Source organism: Diabrotica virgifera, chromosome 6 (genome assembly GCF_917563875.1).
Source record: "Diabrotica virgifera virgifera chromosome 6, PGI_DIABVI_V3a".
Taxonomy (NCBI): Eukaryota; Metazoa; Arthropoda; class Insecta; order Coleoptera; family Chrysomelidae; genus Diabrotica; species Diabrotica virgifera.
Window position 1 is genome coordinate 221,184,928 of NC_065448.1, and position 22,672 is coordinate 221,207,599.

At 32.0% G+C, this 22,672-nt stretch overlaps 1 protein-coding gene across 1 annotated transcript in view; it reads right to left on the minus strand.

Moving 5' to 3' along the window:
* The window catches only part of LOC114335981 (ras-related and estrogen-regulated growth inhibitor-like), a 368,406-nt gene extending 349,399 nt beyond the window's left edge, over nt 1-19,007 (minus strand). Inside the window, exon 1 of the mRNA XM_050653731.1 lies at nt 18,954-19,007. The gene's annotated coding sequence lies outside the window, so the exon portion shown is untranslated. The remainder of the gene's footprint in view (nt 1-18,953) is intronic.
* Nucleotides 19,008-22,672: the final 3,665 nt, after the last annotated feature.

The following is a 22,672-nucleotide window of genomic DNA, read 5'->3' on the forward strand; positions in this document are numbered from 1 at the left end:
TACATAAATGATACATAAAATCACATTATTATTTCAATAGTATTAGTATTATAATTGGAGATACCAAATATAGAACAAGAATATTATTAAAAACAACCAAAGTTTATTGTTGTCATATTTCTGCAACACCATATCACCCTCACACCTTTGTTGTCTCGCCTTTTAACCTTGCCATTCTATATAAAATATAACTTTATACAAAACTTTTGAATGGAATAAAGGCAACAATAGTGGCTGATAACATCTGAATCTGATCCTGTCGCTTTATCTATCTCTGCGAGTACCATGATTTCTGTTTTCTGTTGACCACGTCTTGCATTTTATTTGTGTGTTGACGTGAATAGGGCTTAGTCATCATATTGTGTGGCCGCGTTGTATCATCTCTTCTTGCGACTATCATTATTTTAAAATACAACATTTCAATGGTACCTACTACCTCCAAGGATTTGCTATATTAAAAATATTTTGTGTATATACATATTATGTTAGTTATTTCCTGAATAAATACGTACGTGAGTTCTATTTTGCGAAAACATCAACTTTCTGAGAAAAATAAGTTATTTACACTTCGCCATCACCTTAAAATGGGTCATTTTTGATGTCTCGAATTTCCGAAACGATAGGTCTCGAATTTCCTAAACCAGTTGTCCGATTTAAGTCATTTTTAAATGTGTTATAGCTTTATAGCTATACAGATAAATTGTCATTGTATACCTGGTGTACCTACCAATCAAACTGTGTTTTTTCTCAAAGTTCGCAACACCCTGTGGAATATTCGAGCATATATAAAATACTGAAATTAAAACACAGCTATAGCTTCAGGTTTTCTTAACATTTTGTTTTTAATTTTTTCGCTTATATTAGATAATAAAAAAGTTAGGTACTTTAACAACTGGCCATGTTTTTCATGAATATATCCTCATTTTATGCTTAGATTAATAAACAATCCTAAAGTAGGCTATGAGAAATTAACAATTTGATAAGGGTCAAATTTTAACAGTCAAAAAGTGTCTGGTTTGTTGCGAAAATTAGTAGATTTATTATTTAAAGTTGTAATTAAATCAATAATTATTTTTGTTGTTTGGTGGAAATGGAACGCGCTACAAGGAATTTGACCAGCGATTAGTGTGTTCAAGCAGTGACCTTACGTAGCTAAGTACTTAGCTACCACGCTAATTTTTTGCTAATGCAGGATAATGCAAGACCTCACGTTGCACAAACTGTAACCGAATATTTACAAGACCAAATAGCAAACCTCATTTGTAATATAAATTTACATATCTATTTTATTATCGAACATATGCGAATGAATCAAAAAACAAAATGTTAAGGAAGCCTAAGACTATAATTGAGTTTTAATTTCAATATTTTATAAATGCAACATTCCACACTCAGTTCCTAACTTTGAGAAGAAAACACAGTGTGATTGTTATGTTACACCCGGTATACAATGACATTTACCTGTATACTATAGCAACAACATTATTACAGCGAAATTCTTAAAGAATAAGACTATAAAATATTTAAAAAATCACGATGATCGTATAACAGGTTTAGGAAATTCGAGAGATCAAAAATGTCCCAATTTTAAGATGGCCCGGTAAGTTCCTGGAGAAGTGTAAGCAGGATCAGAAATTGCAGATTTTAGCGCGATACGTGAAAGTTACGTTCTGACGTGTAGTAGTTGAGGGATGTAATCGCGAGTAAATGCGAGTAAATGCAACTAAATTCTGCTTTTTCCCTCGTGTATAACACAATTTTTTTTATATATCTCGCCAGAAACACCAGAAGTTTCAATTTTGCTGAAAAAATAAAAATAAATAGAATATCAAGAAATAATCAGAAAAGTAGGGGACGTTGTATAGGTAACTATTAAAATAACAAAACAAATTGGATCAAATTGTGGTCAAAGTTTAGCAAAATATGGGCGAACTGGACAGTGATTCCTTATTTTCCTGATTTTTATAATTTTTTATAAATTTATTAATTGATAATCTGTGTTTCTGATACTCTTCAATACTGTGGAAAATGAGGTCCAAAAATCCTCTCCTGATTTGGTATATTATGTGATTGCCTCAGGTTTAGATAAGAGAAGCATTCGATGTCTGTAAAAAATTAAATCAAATGTAATAGTCCTGTCGCCAGGGGGGTACAAAGGCCTCCTTAATTCAGATGGACTTACATACTTAAGTTTTTTTCATGTATTTTGACCCATAGAACACGAATTTTTTGGGTAACAGTTGATCCGGATGTCGATAAGATTGTTATAAACAAATAACTTGAGGAATTATATAACAGCGATTTTTCGCAAAACGAAACCTTCTTGTATTATTCGGGTGATTCTCAGCTTCAAGTTTCAAGTCTTTCAAGTTTTTTCTTAGGATGCACAGTTTTCGAGATAAACGCGGTTCAACTTTAAAAAAATCGAAAAAGTGCAATTTTTGATCCCGAATAACTTTTGATTAAAAAATAAAATAGCAATTCTGCTTACTGCATTTGAAAGTTCAAGTCAAATTCTATCGGTTTTGATTATTTGCATTGCTAAAAATTAAGTTTTTATTTGTTAAACAAAGCCATAAACACATAGTGTTTCCCGTGACCAATGCATGCGCTTTAATGTACGTAATCTACGTAGATGTATGCGCGCCTACTCGTTTGATTTCAAATGGGAAATGCATTGAAAACATCATTCAATCACTATGTGTTTATAGCTTTGTTTAACAATAAAAAAATTAATTTTTAGCAATGAAAATAATCAAAACCGATATAATTTGACCTGAAATTTCAAATGCGGTAAGCAGAATTGCTATTTTATTTTTGAATCAAAAGTTATTCGGGTAAAAAATTGCAATTTTTCGATTTTTTGAAAGTTAAACCACGTTTATGCCGAAAACTATGCATCCTACGAAAAAACTTGTAAAAACATGTTTTGCTTAGAATGACCCAAAAAATACAAAAAAATGTTTTGTTTTGCGAAAAATTGCTGTTATAGGACTACAGGACTATAATATGTAGGCACCATTTAATATCCAGTCTGATGTATTGTTTGCCTCTTATAAATGTCTTGAGGGTTCCATAGATCAAAAGTGTGAATAACGACTTTGTATATTTCTTTGGGTGTTATTTTTTCTTTCAATCATTCGTTTTAGTGGTAGTAGTGTGTAGTTTTTAATTGAACTAAAACTAATACTCCTTTAAAATGTTACATTTTTTAAGCCGTACCTTGCATTTGTTAGAGGAGTCAATTGTGTTTCTTTAATGTATAGGGGGGATCAGTAGAAGCTTAAGTTCAAGTTTTTGGGGTCGCCACCCTTGTCCCCGGCCGTCATCTTGGAAATGGTGTGCAAACGAGTTTCGCGCTATATCTCGTAAACTACCAACCTTACGGAAAATCTAATTAAACATAAAATGTAGCAAATTAAATTTTCTACAATTTTATTTCTATTACTTTTTATCGTCAAGTGACCAACAAAAAGATATAACCAAAAATATGTAAAAAAAATTTAACAAGATTCCTTTTGGAGGTTATAACTTTTTTCAGTTCATTTTAAAGTAAAATAACATTATAGCAATTTTGTAGAGGGTTTTTCAGCGAACAATTTCCACTATAAAGTTGTTTAATTATATTTATTTATATATGTTTTACAGCGCTCCAAACTTGACCAGATTCTCGAATGCTCATAGGGATATAATAAAAACAAAAGTTAGGCTTACTTTTCTATCTATATATATTTTTTATTCATACAATTTATTATGATTTTAAAATTTCTATGCTATTATTCATCTGTTTTTGACCTTTCTCCCCACTATAAATCTTATAACCCGAAGCATATAGAAACGGCCCAAGAAGTTGTTTGAGGACAAATTCGCCGGTTCAAGAGAAGAATGACGCAACCGCATATTGCAAAATTCGTAAGAAAAGGAAAAAACGAATTTTTGTTATCAAAATCATAAAGTATGATCAAAATTGGATCTCGAGATATAAGCGTTTTTTGGGATGTGCCGCTTCTTTATGAAGTAACATAACTTTTTTCCTATTGTATATTTTGACTTAAAATTGCCCAAAAAACTTTTTCATGAATTATATTTTATTGTTGTGTTGGTTAAAATTATAAACTAAAAAGTTTGTCACTCAACTTTTTTAAGTAAACATGAAACTAACGAAATATGATGACAAAATGTTTAAAAACTACACTCAAAAAAATTTAGTTCGTAATATTGATTAACAGTGATTATTGAATAGTATTTCGTTCTCACAACAATTTAATTTGTTGTTTCAACGAACTTTTAGACATTGACGAATGTACTTGGTTATTGTCACAATGATTGAATAATCATTGTGAGAATAACTAGAGTACATTAATCAATAACACTCAATTTATTCAGCCAATAACTTAGTTTCGTATATTTAATAAATACTGTTAATTGTGGCAGCAACTCACGTTCTTGATTTCGTAGATGACAAGCAATTACCTTGGTTTATCGTGACAACGTACAGATTTCATTAAAACAATGTACAAATGTTGTTAATATAGAGTAATATATGATTATTGAATAGATGTACACTGATTGTTGTGCCAACGAATGCATTAATTAATCTACTACTGCCTTTAATTCCCACAATCAATGCGTTAATTGTGACAATAATCGTGGTTGTTGAGACAATAAATATTTTGCTTGACCATTTGAAATGTAACGGCTTTTCCTTGAAAGTGCCGAATAATAATTGCATTTTGTTTCCAAGTGTAGTCCGTAGTAGAAGGAAGATAAGGATAAGATATTACTTATTTTTTATATTTGAATAAAAGTAAGTTTTTTCTGATAAGGTAAATACGGGAGAACATTCTAATTAAAAATAAACTTGTCAGTGTCTTATGTTTGTAAGTGTTTACTTTTAATATTGTCTTGTGATGTTATTTATAAGATGAACTGAAAATGAATTTTCGAATCCTGAATGAAAAAAAAAATTAGTATTTTTGAAAATTTAAACGCAGAATAAAATATTAGAGTATTATCGAGGGTCTGACGTCCCTGAGAACTTCTATAATGATTATTTTAATAAGTCACAGGGGTGAAAAATAGAAAATTTAGTATGATTTTTTTATTTCAAATATACTATTCAAAAGAAACTTTTTGTTTATTCTAAGGGACTTTCAGCCCTCAGTAATAATGTAGTCTTTTATTCTGCGGTTAAATTTTTCAAAAATACTTAATTATTAGTTTTCTCAGGATTCCAAAAAAATGAATGCGTTTAAAAATAATTCGATCGAAATTTTGCCCCTGCGCTCTCAAAAATGATTAAAGTGTTATACATTTTTGAAATCACCATTTCAAACACTTTTAAATGAGCTGTCACATGATGTACTTTCCCAAAAAAAATCAAAGTTACGCCTGTCACCTGAAGAGGGATCGTGTAAAGTTCGAAACATTGATGTTATAATATACTTTGATAATTTTAAAAATCGACCTGTCTGAGCGTTTTGCTTATGTACTAAAAATAAATAAGTTAATAAGGGGGGGGGGGAGTGTAACACTTATTCCAGTGTACTGTATAAGCGATATAATAATTATGAGAAATCACACAGTGTAAAGTCCTAAAGGTTAAGGACAAAAAAGGGGATTTAAAAAATTATTATTAATCAATTAATATGATAGATTGGGCTAATGCATTCAGTAATTATTAATATAGAATACGTTCATAGCAGGAATGAACGAAACTGATTGTAAGAATGAATAGAATTGCTTGTAAGAATAACCGTATTTATTGTGCCAATGAACGGAATTAATTGTAACAATAAACGGAAATAATTGTAGAAATAAACGAAATACGTTAGGAGAAATAATACTGTTATTGACACAACGAATGGTCTTCGTCGGTCAATTAACGACGTTGTTGTTTCAATAAATAGTGTTCGTTGACTCAATGAACTGAGTTCGTAATATCAATAAAATGATATTATGGTATACATAATGAATGTTCGTCCATTCAATAAACGTAATACATTGGCTCAACTAACGAAAATAATGAATTGATGAACATCGCTTTGTTGTTCCAATAAAACCAAGAATTGGACAAATTTTAAGAATTGCGTTTGTTGTCTGAATTAACATTTTTATTGATATTACGTACCTTTTTCGTTGAGTGTAACAACTCCTTTTTTAATGTGTTCAAATATTTGGGACAAATCCCATTGTTATCTACATACTTCAGAGATTAAACAGTAAAATTTTCAAAAGGAAATATTTACAGCGACCAGAGATACAGAGAGGTAAATTTGAAAAATCATCAAAATTGTTTTTCGGCATTTTTGTATAAAATTTGATTTTTGATCATGTTCCACCAAATCTAGATAAAAATAAACTTCATATTCGGATTCGGCGACCTCAAAAACATAAAAATAGACCAAATATGGTCATTCACCTTAAATGTGATTTTCGTGGTCGGCATAAAGATTGCTGCCGCTCGACTAATAAATAGATAGAAAAGTATTTTTTTTATTGTATTCCTATGAGAATTCGAGAATCTGGTCAGGATTGGAGCGCTGTAAAACCTAGACAATAAATAAAATTAAACAACTTTATAGCGAAAATTGTTCACTGAAAAATCCTCTACAAAATCGCTATAACTTTATTTTATTGTGAAATGAACGGGAAAAAAGTTATAACCTCCAAAAGGAAACTTCTTACAAAATTTTCTCATATTTTTATTTATAACTTTTTTGTTGGTCACTTGACGATAAAAAGTAATGAATATAAAATTGTAGCAAATTTAATTTGCTACATTTTATGTGTAATTAAATTTTCTGGAGGATTGCTAGTTTAGAAGATACAGCGCGAAAACCTTTTGCACCACTTTTTCCAATATGGCAGCCGGGGGACAAGGGTAGCGACCCCAAAAACTTGAACTTAAGCTTCTACTGAACCTCCCTATACATTAAAAACATAAAATTGACTCCTCTAAGAAATGCAACCTAAATGTAACATTTTAATGGACTATAAAAAAATCTATATGTATCTTTCTTAATAACTAAAGTCTATGGCAGCAAAAAAACATCGGTATAAAATACAAAAAAGAATTTTTCTGTATAATAAAAACCTTCTTCAAGGAAAATAAATGTATCAAACGTAAAGAAAGCCCAAGAACACTCGCCAAGCACTTTCGGAAAGATCTGCAATAAAAATCTGCATAAAATTGAGGCAAGTGAAGTAAGCCTGCCTGATGAAAAGGAGACAAAGAAAAACGTCTTGTTTAGAATTTCCTCTTGGAGCTGCTTCAAATTTGGAATACATCTGCTATAAGGATCGCATAAATGGAAGGAGGGTAAAACGTAAACAACAAATCGATACACTGTAGCTGCGTTTATTCAACACATAGGTAGTCCATGTTGTGAGACCGCCCTCGTATGAAAAAATTTCTGATTCTGTTTCTTTGCGGATTCCTGTTTAAAAATGCCCACTTTAAACAAATCAAGAAGGGTACCGGGCGAAATTTTTGGACAGAAATTGTTTAAACAATTTTTTTAAGCAAATTCAAAATATCACCTTTTTGCACCGAAAAATATTTCTTTAGGTTTTTTTGGGTCATTTTAAACAAAAAAGTTCTCTTGTAAATTTTTCTTAAAATTTAATAGTTTTCGACTTTTTACTCCTTTTCGAGGAGCCATTTAAAATCTGAAAAATGCTAAAATACGCATTTTGGAGGCTTGAAGCTCATATACATATGTAAATTATTATTTTTGAAGTTGCGAAGAGCCTAAATGAACTTTAGGCATAAAATTTCAAGATTATGACCATAGGACTGGATCCCGCGTACCAAAAAAAAGTTTATTAATAGCAAGTTGAATATTTGTTAGTAGCTTAATGGTGTCTAGTTGGACAAACTTTGATGTACGGGAACACTGGAACAGAGGAAGTTTTAATTGTGGAACAGGTTACAGGTTTCGAACGTTAGACTACGAAATCGTCCCATGTATTTTGTCGGACAGAACTTCCAATTGATTTGTTACCGTTACCCTTTCATTAAAATCTCATGCAAAAATCAGTTTGATATTTACCACCAATATAGTTTCTGTCATTTGACATGCTCTACGTGTCGGACTTATTAAAATGCCAAGCATATTTGTCGGATAAACATTTTTTCATATACACTCACCGGCACAAAATTCAGTCACCCAAAATTATTCCGTCACCTATAACTTTAGTATTTGTACTCAAAATTTTCAAGGTCCTTGCATCAATTTGGAGGTACAGTGGAATCTCGATAAGTCGGCCCCCGATAACCCGGAAATCCGGCTAACCCGGACCGATTTTCATCAGAAAAAACAAGTTTTTTACCAAGAAATAAACAATAGTGTATACAACTGTACGTAATTTAGATGTATTTCATATTTTTGCAATTATAATGTGTATTTTCCTATTAGAAATATTTATTTTACTAATTTTTACCGTATTCTCCTGGTAACCCGAATTTTCGATAACCCAGATCGGCCGCGGTCCCGATTAATCCGACTTATCGAGGTTCCACTGTACATATATTGATGTCGTTTTTTATTAAGTATTGCGGTAAAAAAAATTGCTTAGATGGCATTATACGGGGTGAATGGACGAGTTGTATTTTCTCCTAACTTTAAAAAATTCTGTGGAAAAATTGGAGGGCTGATTTGCTTTCATAGTACATAGTACTCTTGTATTATCCTGGAGGTATCACTAAGGTTTTGTTTTTTGGATTATCCGAATATCTCTTTTCCTGTAAGAGCTGTAAATAAAAACACTGCTTTGAAGGTTTTTTAATTAAAAATATCAAAGGCACTAAAATTAACAAAACAAAACAAAATTAACAACAAAACAAAACAATTCAATAGCGGGTATGTATACTTCTTGCAGCAACGACTGCTCGCAATCTTGGCATCGAATAAAGATGTGTTATCCTTGCCTGGGGAACAGCCCGATATTCCTCTACCAGGGCCATAACTGTACCAAATTTTCTGGAGGCCTAGGCTGACGGCGAATAGCTTTTTTTAATTCATCCCATAAATACTCAATATAATTGAGATCTGGGCTGCATGTGGAATATTCTAATCTTATCAATCCAGCCTCAATTTTATGAGTCAACCAGTGTTTTTATTTACAAAAAATGGTACAGCTCTTACAAGAAAAGAGATATTCGGATAATTCAAAAAACAAAAATTTATTGATGCCTCCGGGATAATATGACAGAACTATGAAACAAAATCAGCTCTTCCGTTTTTCCACAGAATGTTTTCAAGTTAGGAGAAAATACAACGCTTCCATTCACCCCCGTATAATACCACGCAAGCAAAATTTTTGTGTTACCAGAATAATACCAAATGATGTCAATACATTTACCTACAAACTGGTGTAAGCATTTTGAAAATCGGAGTACAAGTAATAAAGTTATAAATTTTCAAACTTAATCAAAAATTTTGGGTGGCTGAATTTTGTGCCGGTGAGTGTATTATATAAAGTTTTCTATTGAATAAACTTAAAAACAACCTGCTAGTTTTCACAATCATAAATTTGTCAGGATGACACGTTTCACAATTAAAACTTCCCCTATTCCAATGTCCCCGTACATCAAAGTTTGTCCGACTAGACCCCGTTAAGCTATTAACAAATTGTTAGGTTGCTGTTAATCAACTTTTTTGGTACGCGGGAACCAGGCCTACCCGTAATCGGGGTTTTTTCAATTTACACCGTTGTTTTTTAAATGTTAGATATGCGCTTCCACTCGACTTTAAAGCTACTGCGCGTCGCAATATATGATTGGCGTATTTAATTAGCACATTGGCAATAAGTAATTGAATAAATAAATAAATTATTAAAAAACTAATAATAAGTTAATTTTAATAAATGTTAAATATTTGACACATATCTTGTATAATCAGAAACAAGACCAGGGCCCAGAGCACGCCAAATAGAATTCTATTTTGCTGACGTCACAAAATAGAATTTCATAATGGGAGAATCGACGGTTGCTAGGCAACGTGACGTCACTAAAATGGAATTCTATTTGGCGTGCTCTGACCACAGCTGCAGCCACAACACAAATACTACTGGAAACGGCAGAGATGAGAGTACTGAGAAGAATTACAGGAAATACGCTGAGAGATCGAAAGATGAGTGAAGACATTAGAAGACAATGTAACTTACAGTGTATAAATGAATGGACACTAAATAGAAAAAAGAATGGAATAACCACATAACCAGAATGGGGGAGGCCCGTGTGGTCAAAATAGCAAGAGATAAATCACCAATCGGTGGAAGTATCCGCCGACCGCGCAAAAGATGGAGTGACAAACTTCCATATAGCTATTAATCCGCCAATGAACAAGCGGAATTGCTTATAAAGGGGAAGAAGAAGAAGCAAAAGTCAAGTATTTGTTCGTAATTTTTCATATAACATATGTACGTATAATATGCGCCTATGAAGCGCATGAGTAGCCACTAAAAACAGTGGTCTATATTAAAATAAGCTTCTATTACTCGCCAGAATCTTGAAATTGAATGCTTAAACTTCAATTTAATCACTTTGCATCACCTCAAAAATAATAATTTACATATAAGTTTTCAAGCCTCGGAAATGCTTATTATCGCATTATACAGATTTTAAATCGCTTATAACTCGAAAACTATCTTTTCAGAAAAATAAAATGAGACCTTGGGTTTATAATTACCCAAAAAACAGGAAAAAATATTTTATAAATATTGTTATGATCTGCTTTCTATTACTTTTATTTTAATTGAGTATTTATTTAATTAATTATTGAATTAACGCAAATCATACATAAACAATTAATAAAAAATCTCAGGTTATACTTATCCTTTTTCGTGGCATCAGTATCTCTTATTTGATCCTTATCGGGATAAAATAGGAAAACGAAATAAATAGAAAAATCATAAATAAGCACATACAAATACCTTTATTATCAAAAGCAATGCTCTGAAAATCTATCAATTAAATCCTGTGGGCATAATTGTCCAAATGAATCTTTTACCATATAATTAATCTAATTTAAACAAATATTTATCGCTTTGTTCCTTATACCATTTATAAAATAAGCTAAACAAACAAATTTAGGTATTTGCAAAACTACTTATACTTCCTATAAAATTATTGAAATGTTGGAATCTTAATTCATATGCTTTTACGCAAATATTTTAACTTCTGATTATAAAAAACATCTATCACATAAGTTATTGACTGACCTTTTTGATTCACACACAATGATGTCTCCTCTTGACCCAAACAGCTCCTCCTTGTTGATTATGTTAGGCTACCAATCAAAGCCCTCTCCGTTCTCAGCATCAATCCAGCAGCATACCAGCAACTATTTCTCCAAAACACAAGCCAGGCCGCTTTTGACCAGTACTCGTTCAATAAACTCCAAATCTCTCTCCTCTTTTTCTCTCAATAATAATCTCCTGAGACCCAAGTATCTTTTTTACTTGGTGTCACAAATAATTTTAATAACTATAGTTCTTGTAACTTACTCTCTTGGACTTTACAGAATCAAAGAGGTTTTTCTTCTCAATTTGATTTGTCTCTCGTTCCACTTTTCAGCTACTCTCCACTATGTAGTACTAGTACTTGCGTCTGAACTATAAGCGAAAACTTTCGACTGCCTTTCTCGGATGCCAACCACACAATGATCTTTCTTTTCCAAAACTGTCTCAACATTCAAACTTCCCTTTCCCCATTCCAAATTGCCAAGCCAATCAGAAACATTTCTCTTTCTTATTCGAAAAACCAGGCATTCTTTCAAACAACACTTCTACTCATCCTAATCACTTTTCGGAAATTATACAAATACTCTTGTTCTTAAAACAAACAGCCTTAAAATTCCAAATCTCTCTACCTTTATTTTTCTAAAAACTAATAATTACAGCTACCTGTGGATCTTACCTTTCCCGTAACAAACAATCTTTTTACAAATGCCTTTAAGTCTTCAGGGAAAAACTCATTAAGGAAAGACCCACTGCGTAAAAGCTACCTTCTACTAAATAGTTACAAATCAATATACAGGGTGTATCAAATTTATGTGCCCGCGTTATAATTAAAAATTTTAATTTTTACTCTATCTTTGATTGATAAAGTGATTCATAATAATATATTAAACTTCTACGCATTTCCGTTCCTAATCGCCACTCCCTTCTATTGTGGCAGTCTTCGTCTCTTAAATTTCTTTCTGACATCGCTTTGGAGATGCCCTTTATACAAGTCGTTGCTGGTCTTCCTCGTTTTCGTTTGTATGTGGGGGTTCATTCTAACACTTTTTTTGGGGTCTTCTTTCCTTCATTCGTCTCACTTGTTCGTACCATACTAGCTGTTGTTTTTAGATTTCATCTATGATTGTTCTTCCTGTTTGCATTTGTTGTCTAATATCGTCGTTTCTTATGTGTTCTAGTCAAAAAAAGAATGTGTGTGTACTTTGTACGCACGTAAGAAGTTATACTTCTATTATATGATTTCAACGAAATAAAATACTTTAAACAATTTATTTTTAGTTTATTTAAATATTAAACTAATTTTAATACTTATCACTTTTCAAAAATCCAAAAGTTAAAAAAATTAAAAAAAAAGACAGGAATTGGCCGCATTTGAACCCGGGACCTCTCGATCCCGTGTCGAACGCTCTACCAATGAGCCACGGAGACATTGTTTTGACGGTTTCTCGGACATTCTGACAAATCACGGTAACAAATAGATGAAGTGAAGTAGTAGGTATACAAAATAATGTTTGAATAATACGTATTAATCTTTTTCTTATGAGGATCTTTCAGTGCGTCACAGTTTTTCGATTTCTTTCTAATGCATTAAATTGAATGTGACAGAAAAAACGCACGTCGGTGTTCTTCGATGACATTTATAACATTTATTCTAGTTGTCAATAGATGGCGCTATAATCGAAAAAAATTATTTACCAATTATATAATATATATCTACGAATATAATCTGTACAATTTATAAGACTATACAAATCAAAGAAAATAAGACAACTGTCAGATTTAACTAAAATGTCATGTTAGAATAAATGTCATAAATGTGTATTATCACGGACTTAACTTTTTTTCTATCATTTGTGACGCATTGAAAAATGCTCATAAAAAGAAGCATATATTACTCCCGAAGAAGACAAATCCAAAGACACAAAAATTATAATAAATATAATACATTTACTAAAAACACTAATATATTCTTTTATTGATTTATTTGCGCTGATACATACATAACTTGAAAGATTAGCAACGAACTACATACTGCCTGTGTGCGCATGCGCCCAGAATTATAAAATTTCACTCTCGATCGTAAAGAAGTATAACTTCAAAAATATTTTTCGGTGCAAAAAGGTGAAATTTTAAATTTGTTTAAACAATTTCTGCCCAAAATTTTCGGCATCCTTCTGATTTCTATTAAGGGGACATTTTTGAACGTGAATCCGCAAAGAAACTGAGTCAGAATTTTTCTCATACGAGATCAGCTTCACAGCGTGGACTATTCCGTTGTATTGCAAAATGTTGGCGCGATACATCCACCCTTGTTTAATCCAATAAAATTTGCAGATTTGTAACAAACATTAGGGTTATGGGTGAGTATGAGACTTATGCAATCCTGATGTATAATGCTACCATATGCTAATACTAAAGAATTCAACTATACTTACTTCAGCGTAGACGGATATTTAGAAATTATAAAGAAAACGGTGGAAGATGGTGTTTTTCTAAATTAATATATTTAGACCAGAAAATACAAAACAAATGGCTAAAAAAATCTTAAACAGGTTTTTGAAGTTTTAAAAGGTATATATCGCCGGTCCGGAACAAGAAATACGTAACTGCAAATTTTGTCAATTCCTGTTTATTGCGTAATTAACTTCTAAAATACTGTGTAAGATGATACAAAAGCGACAGAAGTTCTGTTAAAGGTTACAGATCTGAGTTTAAAATTTGGCAAGATATTAAACAATTTGCTGAAAAACACGAAATTTCACTGGAGCCTTTAAGAGTTTCAAAAAGAAGACGACAGCAAAATGACTTTTTTACTGAGTCAACTATAGGAAAAAGCAATACACTTGACTTGAAAAAGGATATAACGGCTAAAGAATACTGGAAAATTAATATTTACTACCAAGTTTTAGACAATATAATAGTTAATTTTACGAGTAGATTTGAAAATTTACCATTAGCCACATCAGTTGATGCATTTTGTAAATTAGATATGGAGAATGCACAAGATTTCGTAGACAATTATAAAAATATATTGAAAATTGATACTTTCTCTTTAAATGCTGAAGCTGTGGTTATGAAGAATATGTTGCAACTAAAAGGACATGAAATAAATATAGATAATATAATGCAGCATATTAAAAAAGAATATTATCCCAACCTGTATAAACTGTTGCAAATTTCTAGAATATTGCCAGTAAGTTCTTCTAGTTGTGAGAGGAGTTTTTCAGCTATGAGGAGAATCAAAACTTGGCTAAGAGCTACTATGATTCAGGATCGATTTTCTAATCTCTCAGTAATACATATAGAAAATGAAATCGTAAAAAATAAAATAACAGCTGAAAAAGTTTTATGTAAATTTGCTGAAAAAAATAGGAAATTAACTCTTGTTTAGACAAGAGTTAATTTCCTAGAAGCATGTTTCTGTAGCAAAATTATAATAAGATGTATATGTTTTACCTAAAATAACATTATTATAATTACTTATATGACATGTACCTATACCCGTTACTAAAAGAATTGGTTTTTTCATTTTTATTTTTGTAATTTTATAAAAAGAACCTTTGTAAAATTATAACTTGTATTCCTAATTAATAAAGATTTTAAGTTGTAAGTTTAGAAAATGGGTTCTGTTCGTGTGACTATGTATATGATCAGGTAAAAAAAAAGAAGCAAAATTGGTGATTTTTTTAATGAAAAATGGGCGTGGTGCTCAAAAAAATTTTCGCCTCCGAGGCACCTGCGGCGGGCTTTTTGGGTCCCTTAATCATACTTCAAGATGCTCAGGGAGCCGTGCCCCCCCCCAAGCTCAAAGTCTAACTACGCCAATGGACAGAACTGTAACTATGTGCTGAGCCATTACAGGGTAGTTGCGTAGTTATTGAAATACGTACCATTTTAGACCTTGTTTCAGATGAATAATGACGCAACTGTAAATAGGGTTGAAAACTGGGGGACTAAATTAAGATAATGAAATTCAGACCAATAGGGATGAAAATAAAAGCCATGGCTGTAAAAAAAACTATGGCATACTAATTATTAAAAAATAGCTTTTTTGTAAAAAAATTTTAAGATCAAGAATGACGCAACTCTCGATAGGGTCAAAAATGGGGGGATTAAATTAAGATAATGAAATTCGAACTAATAGGGATGAAATTAAAAGCCATCATTGTAAGAATAAACGCCATACCGATGCTCCGGATGGTTAATGTTTATTTAATCACTATTTTAAATATTTTAAAAAATTTAGATAAAGAATGACCCAACTGTAAAAAGGGTTCAAAATGGAGTATTAAATTAAGATAATAAAATAACAATAGGGATATTAATAAAAAAATCATCATTGTAAGAATAAACGCTACCGATACACCTGGACGATTACTCTTGATTTAATCCCCATTTTTAGACTAGTATACACAACCATATCCGTGTAGTGATCAAGAAGAAATAAGAGGAGGAAAAACAGCTGTACCAACGATAGGGGTGAGTGGGAAATATATTATAAGTAGAAGGTAGAGGGAATCAGTTTTGATGAGAGGCGAATAGGTGAGTTAGATTGTATGAGACAGACTGTGGAAAAAAAGCTTTAATTAAAAAAACCCAATTTTGGGATAAAAAAAAGGGGGAAACGTGGAAAATAAAGGGCCTCCTTGCTTACAGTCTGTAGATAAATGAAGGTAAAGTGCTTCAGAAGCGATGTTGACCTTGCAGCGACCATTCCGCTTTCGGAGCGCTGGATGACATAGAAGGGTCTGGTTTAGCAGGTAGGCATTCTGCGTAGCCTCGGCGACGAGAGAGCGTTTTAAAGTGACTCGGGAACTATCACTGGGGCTACGAAGAATGAATCCTGCACTAAGGTCAATCAGGCGGCGTTCTGGACTGAGATGTCTTTTAAAGATTCCAGACCCCGCCCCTCTTTAATGATGAAAAAAAGCTTATTTTAAAATTTTAAATTGCAAATGAAGTAAAGAATTCTAAAAATATTGCATAAATTTTGTTAACAACTTTAAACAAAACCCGCCTCTGTTAAATAAACGAGGTGTTAAAGAGGTATCAGGAAGAAAACGCAGCATCTAAATCTTTCAAATGTACACTACTTACGGACGGTCGTAAATCAGCGGTTTCCATTTGTTGAGTTACTAATTAATTTAAAATATATGGTTGCAATGGTCGCAAGCCTGTAATTATTCGAAAATCTACGGTCATTTTAGCACATAATTTATATTTTTCGTGTCTCTCGCACCACACATCTTCTTTAAATGGTGCTAATTAGAGTTCTTTATTTTTCAATTGAAGAGTTATTGCCGTGTGTAGACCGTATATAAAATTGCTAGCCTATATTATTGTTTTAAACATCTTTCGTGTGATCTACAATCAAATAAAAAAAGAGTGTGTGTACTTTGTACGCACGTAAGAAGTTACACTTATATTATTATGATTTCAATGAAATAAATACATTTCAAACAGGTTAATTGTATTTTTATTTAAATATTAAACCAATTTTAATACTTAAAATAATACTAATCGGTCACTCCTTTTTAAAACTGTATCATAATCCCCAAAAACGTACATATTATAAATCGGTGCATGTAGAGAAACCTACAACCAAAATTGGTAACTTTGCACTACTCGCACAGCCGCTGTCATATGTCGGTATAAATTTCGTAAACAATATGGCAAGGGACAGCATAGAAAATTTACAATTTTGCTAAATTTTAGCAATATTTCATTATAAATGTAAATTATGAAATATTTCGACTTAATATACAAAATTGTATATTAATTGTAAAATAAATAAAAGGTTTGTAGTAATAGGTATATATTTATAGGATGTAGTTTTTTTATTTTATAAAAATATGACTCAAATTAGCATGACAGTTAATTTGTCTGGCACCACAATGAATTATTTTGACAAATTATACAAATAATACTAAGATTGCTTTTTATTCTTCTTTTCATAACTTGAATATTTATTATCCTATTCCCGACGAAGACAAATCCAAAGACACAAAAATTATAATAAAATATATTTACTAAAAACACCAATATATTTTTTTCACGCTTTGTATTGATACATACGTAACTTGAAAAAATTAGCAAGTTTTTATAAAAATTCACCCTCAACAATTTTTCCAATTGCGCCTAAAGAAGTAAAACTTCAAAAAAATCGTCATTGACATTCATTTAAACTTGTATCATAATAGTCAATTGAAGTGTTATATTTTTTAGGCCTTAGGATTTATTTTTCAGAGGACTCAAGACTATTTAAGTAGAAGCTTGCTTATAAGTTTATGGGGTCGCCACACTTGTCGCCCGACATCATCTTGTAAATCGAAGTATGTTTTACAGGTATGTATAAAGATATTGATGATACGATTCTTCCCCCTCGTGTATCAGGTCCTTTCAGAACGTTGATTACCAGTTACCATCATAGATATTTTAATTTTATTTACTGACACCCTAAATAACAAACTTCTATCAACGCCATGGATGTTGTATTCGTTAAACAACGCCCTGCATTCGTTAAATAAGTAATTGGACTTCGTATGTCCTAGGTTTTCACCCAAAGTAATCTAAAGTAGAACTGGAAGTCGATATTTGAACTCTTCGTGTAACTTTGCGTCGGTTGATATACGATTTTACTAATACATCAACATGGAATCATGGACGGACGTTAAATGTAGAAACAATGAGACGACTTAACGCCTTTGAAATATGGACCTATAGAAGAATTATGAGGGTTTCCTGGGTAGATAGAGTTACGAACAACGAAGTACTGAGAACAATAGGTAAAGAGAAGGAAGTTGAACTTACAATTAAAGAAAGAAAACTACAGTATCTCGGACATGTGATGCGGGGCGAGAAGTATGGTATCCTGCGACCCATAATGCAAGGATAGATAGATGGCAGAAGAAGCATCGGAAGAAGACGAATTTCGTGGCTAAAGAATCTGCGAGAATGGTTTGGATGCAGCTCAAAACAACTATTTAGAGCTACTGCCTCAAAAATTAAAATAGCTATGATGATTAACTACCTCCGTAGCGGAGATGGCACCTGAAGAAGAAGATCAACGCCATACCAATATCGTAAGTTCTTCAACAATGAAGTATTTCTTCGTTCTAGACAGCGTTTGCCTGCTATTTTCCGTTGCATAATATTTTGTATCAACCTATATTAATTTGGGACCTCTCATTATATGTCTGAAATACTCCAGTTTTGTCTTCTTGATGCTTTTTATAATCTCAGTAGTCTTGCTGAGACGTTCTAGGGTTGTGGAGTTTTGAATCTTTTCCGTCCAAGAAAATTTTAAAATCCTTCTGTTAGCACCACATTTCGAAAGCCTCAAGACGATTTAATCAATTTTATTCATAGTCCAAGACTCGACACCATAAAGTAAGACCAAAAACACGTAGCAGCGAAGTTGGCGAATGCCAATTTTAGGCCTGTACATGATACCTTGGACATCCTAAAAGAGGATGCAATGATACGATTTCGTGTTGTAAAATTTGTGAAAAATTCAATGCTTCAAACAAAAAAGAAAAACTGTTATTGCCTTTTTCGAAAAAGATTTTCCTTTTGAAAGTATTTGTGTAGATATTTCTATATCAGAGTCTATATTATTATCTTGTTATTATTGATTGTCAATCTAAGTGGCTTGAAGTGATAGAGAAAGTATAAGACTACCAAAGTAATCATATCTAAAGACTTACCGACATTTGAACTGTATTCACCTATGTACCTCTTGGTCAAATACCGCACAACCACAGCTGAAACAAAAAACATTTTACATTAATAAAAATAAAGTGAAGGAAATATCATATGCTATTTATTATGTCAAAAAACACTAAAAAGAGGGCTAAAAGGAACTAAAGTGTTAAAGGAATTTAATATGATCAATGGATTGACCTCCAAATATATGTCCACCTTTAGTTACTTGGGAATAACATTAAAAAAACCCGAAAAAAGAGAACAAAGGAAAGAATTCTGAAAGGCAAAAAACATATGGAACGAATATAAATCTGCTGAGAAGCAAGAACCTAAGTAAGAGAACACATGGAGCTATATACGACCTCAATAAGACTTTTTGTTACATGTGGGATGGAAACAACGAGGATTAACAAGAAAGTAGAGGATAGCCTTCTGAAATTTGAAAGAAAAACGATGTTTTTATCATTGATCACAATGTAACAACAGACGGAGAAATAAGAATGAAAACAAATGCCTAAATTGAAGAAGAAGTAAAGGGAGAAAATATTGTCAGAGACATGGAATTAGTGTTGCCCAAAATCGGTCTTGGTCTTGCAGTCTTGCTCTTGTTCTTGCGTTTTCGCAAGACCAATACCAAGACCAAGACCGCCTAATTTTAGCAAGACCAAGACCAAGACTTACCCTAAAAGAATTGAGCAAGAACAAGACTAAGCCTGCCAGACTCTTGCGTCTTGCAGTTAGAACTGAGGGTCGTTTTAGGGAGTATATAAGTTTGGCTATATTCTTAAATACTTTATGAGAAATAAAAAAAATTGTAAAAAAAATTTTGAAAATTGGATTTATGCGCATTACAAACAATACCATAAACATACATAGCGAATCTAAATATCCATTAAAAAACATGACACATTTGACATGTACTCAGAGGTCATTATTATAATGTAAAAATAAAATATTTTGTGCATTCTTTCCCAGCAGCCGAATTCTTCGCTCTGAAATTAATTGTCCAGATTTTGAGAATAGTCGTCTTCTAATCATAACACATAACATTCCTGCGTTGCAACGCCTACAGTAATATCGAATATCGTATACAAACTTTTTAAAAATGTGTCACCTTAGCTAATAGAAAATAGACTTAATAAGTATATAAGTAATTAATTTTTATCATTAGTTTTCTAGAAATCCAAACACCAGAAATCTTATCGGTATACATAATATTATAGTAAGAATAATATGTATTGTTTATGTTGACTGTGCTATGAGGTCACTCGGCTAAACAAAATTTGCCGAAACAGCGCGGCTATTATTTAAAATATCATAAGATAACGATACGAGACAAAAGTACAGATAATGCCGGATATCGTGTAAACAAAATACCGAAATATTATCTTAACGATATACACTTCTCCAAGAAATTAACGCACCACCTTAAAAACGGGTCATTTTTAATATCTCAAATTTCCCAAACCTGTTGTCCGATTTAAGTTATTTTTTTAATATGTTGTCTTATTCTTTATAAATATTGCTGTAATAATATTTTTGCTAGACAGTTCAATTATTGTCATTGTATACCGGGTGTACCAATCAAACTGTGTTTTTCTCACTCTGTGGAATATTCTAGCATTATGCTAACTTATTATTCAAGCATGCAATAGCATACTGAAATTAAAACCCAACTATAGCCTCATATTTTCTTAGCATCATGTTTTTTTATTCATTCACTTATACTGGATAATAAAAAAGTTGGGTAATTTTTTAACCAGCCATGTTTTTCATCAATACAGGATGTTTTTAAATAAGTATGGCAAACTTTAATGGGTAATTCTGCACGAAAAAGTAATGACAGTTTGCTTCATAAACGTTTACTTTATAAATGCTTCGTTTCCTAAATAGGGGGTGTTGAAATTTTTCTTACAAACTGACGATTTATTTATTGCTCTAAAACCAGTTGAGAGATGCAATTGAAATTTTGTGGGTTTTGAGAGGTAGTTTTAACTTTAGTTAGCTAGAACATAGGCAAGTATCACTTAGATCGTGGGTTCAAACTCCACCCGGTGTCAGTTGCTTAGGTATTTATTACTTTGGCTAGTCTTTTCTATGGCTATGATATGCAAGCTTAAAATGTACCTCTCTGTTACGTTGTTCTAAGAAAAGCAATGGGCTAATGGGCAACTGCGATACTTGCAAGACTTGCTGCAAGACCAAGACCAAGACAAGGTGTACTGGCGCAAGACCAAGACCAAGACTGTCTAAGTCTCGTCTTGGTCTTGCATTTGGGCAACACTACATAGAATGAATAGGGCATATACAAAGACGCCCACATTTACATGTTGAGAAGGATAACTAACTGGACACAATGGCGCAGGTGTAGAGTAAGGCCTAGAAGAAGATATAGTAGAAGATATAAGAGCAATGGATGTTAAAGACTGGAAATTTAAGCGCAAGGACAGGAAGAAATGGAAAAAAGTCATGATAGCAGCAAAGACAAACAAGCAAGTTATAAATGACATAGAGGAGTAATCCACCTCACCTAAGAATAGCATTTTGAACGCCATAGCGTTAGCTATAATCCCCAGGAATTGTAATTCTTAATGAATGAATGAATATCTAATATTTTTAAAGTAGATAATAGACAGCATGCCTAATTTTTAATAATGAAAGATACGATATGTCAAAACAGTACGAATTCTTGTTGTTATACCCCCGAAAACCATCTAAAAATTATCATTTTTAATCATTTTCCCCGAAGATAAGTATCACTTTGCATACGCCATTTAAAGATATATTTTAAAATTGTTGACTAATGTAAGAGAAGAAGATTTGCGTGCGTAAAGTCATTATCTCTTTGCACAAGTCTCCATATTTATCACACGTTTCAGCCGCTGTAACTGTATACAAATTGGTCACGATACTTTTAAGATGTCACACCGAAAAACTTCGACTGTTAAGTATTTAACAAGGTCAATTTCACTATCGATAAGAGAATATACAAGGTGTTTAAGAATCAGTGTACCTTAGAAGTAGAATAGAATAGGATCATGCTTTATTGCCACTGAAAATTGTACAAGTTTATGGTCAAAGCTTATAATGAGTGAGATAATAACAAAAACAATTTAATGAAATTGCATAAATCGTCAATATTACAATATAAAAGACAATGGAATAAAACTAAATAATATATTGCAAAATTTAAATAAATTGCAAATTGCATAATAAAACCTTAGGAACTAATAACAGGTCTTGATCCCAGCATTTAAAAAAATATACCTATTATCTCTCTCATAAGACTTTTTTTTTCAGTTATTTAAGTCGAGTAGGACAACTCTTCTATTTTGGAAAATTTTCGGGAGGGGGCCTTTCGTAAATATAGAGGTTTCTAAACTCTGATGAGTTCGACAACTGAAGTACCCCTAAAAATTTGTCGGACAATATTTCCAGTTTAATTGTAAATATTTTTATCAATCATTGTTGCAAAATCAGCTGTGAGGGTATACAGGGTGAGGCAAATAAACTGCCTATTAGAAATATCTCGATAACGAAAAGCAACAGAATCATGAAAATTGGAATAAAGGGGTTTTGAAGGATGATCTATTAAATGAAAATTATTTTCATCTCTTTGCAACTTCCGGTTATACCGGAAGTTGCTTATAACTTCGTTTTTTTAAATGGGACACCCTGTATATTTTTACATTTTTGGATTCTCTTCGATGTCTTCTTTCTT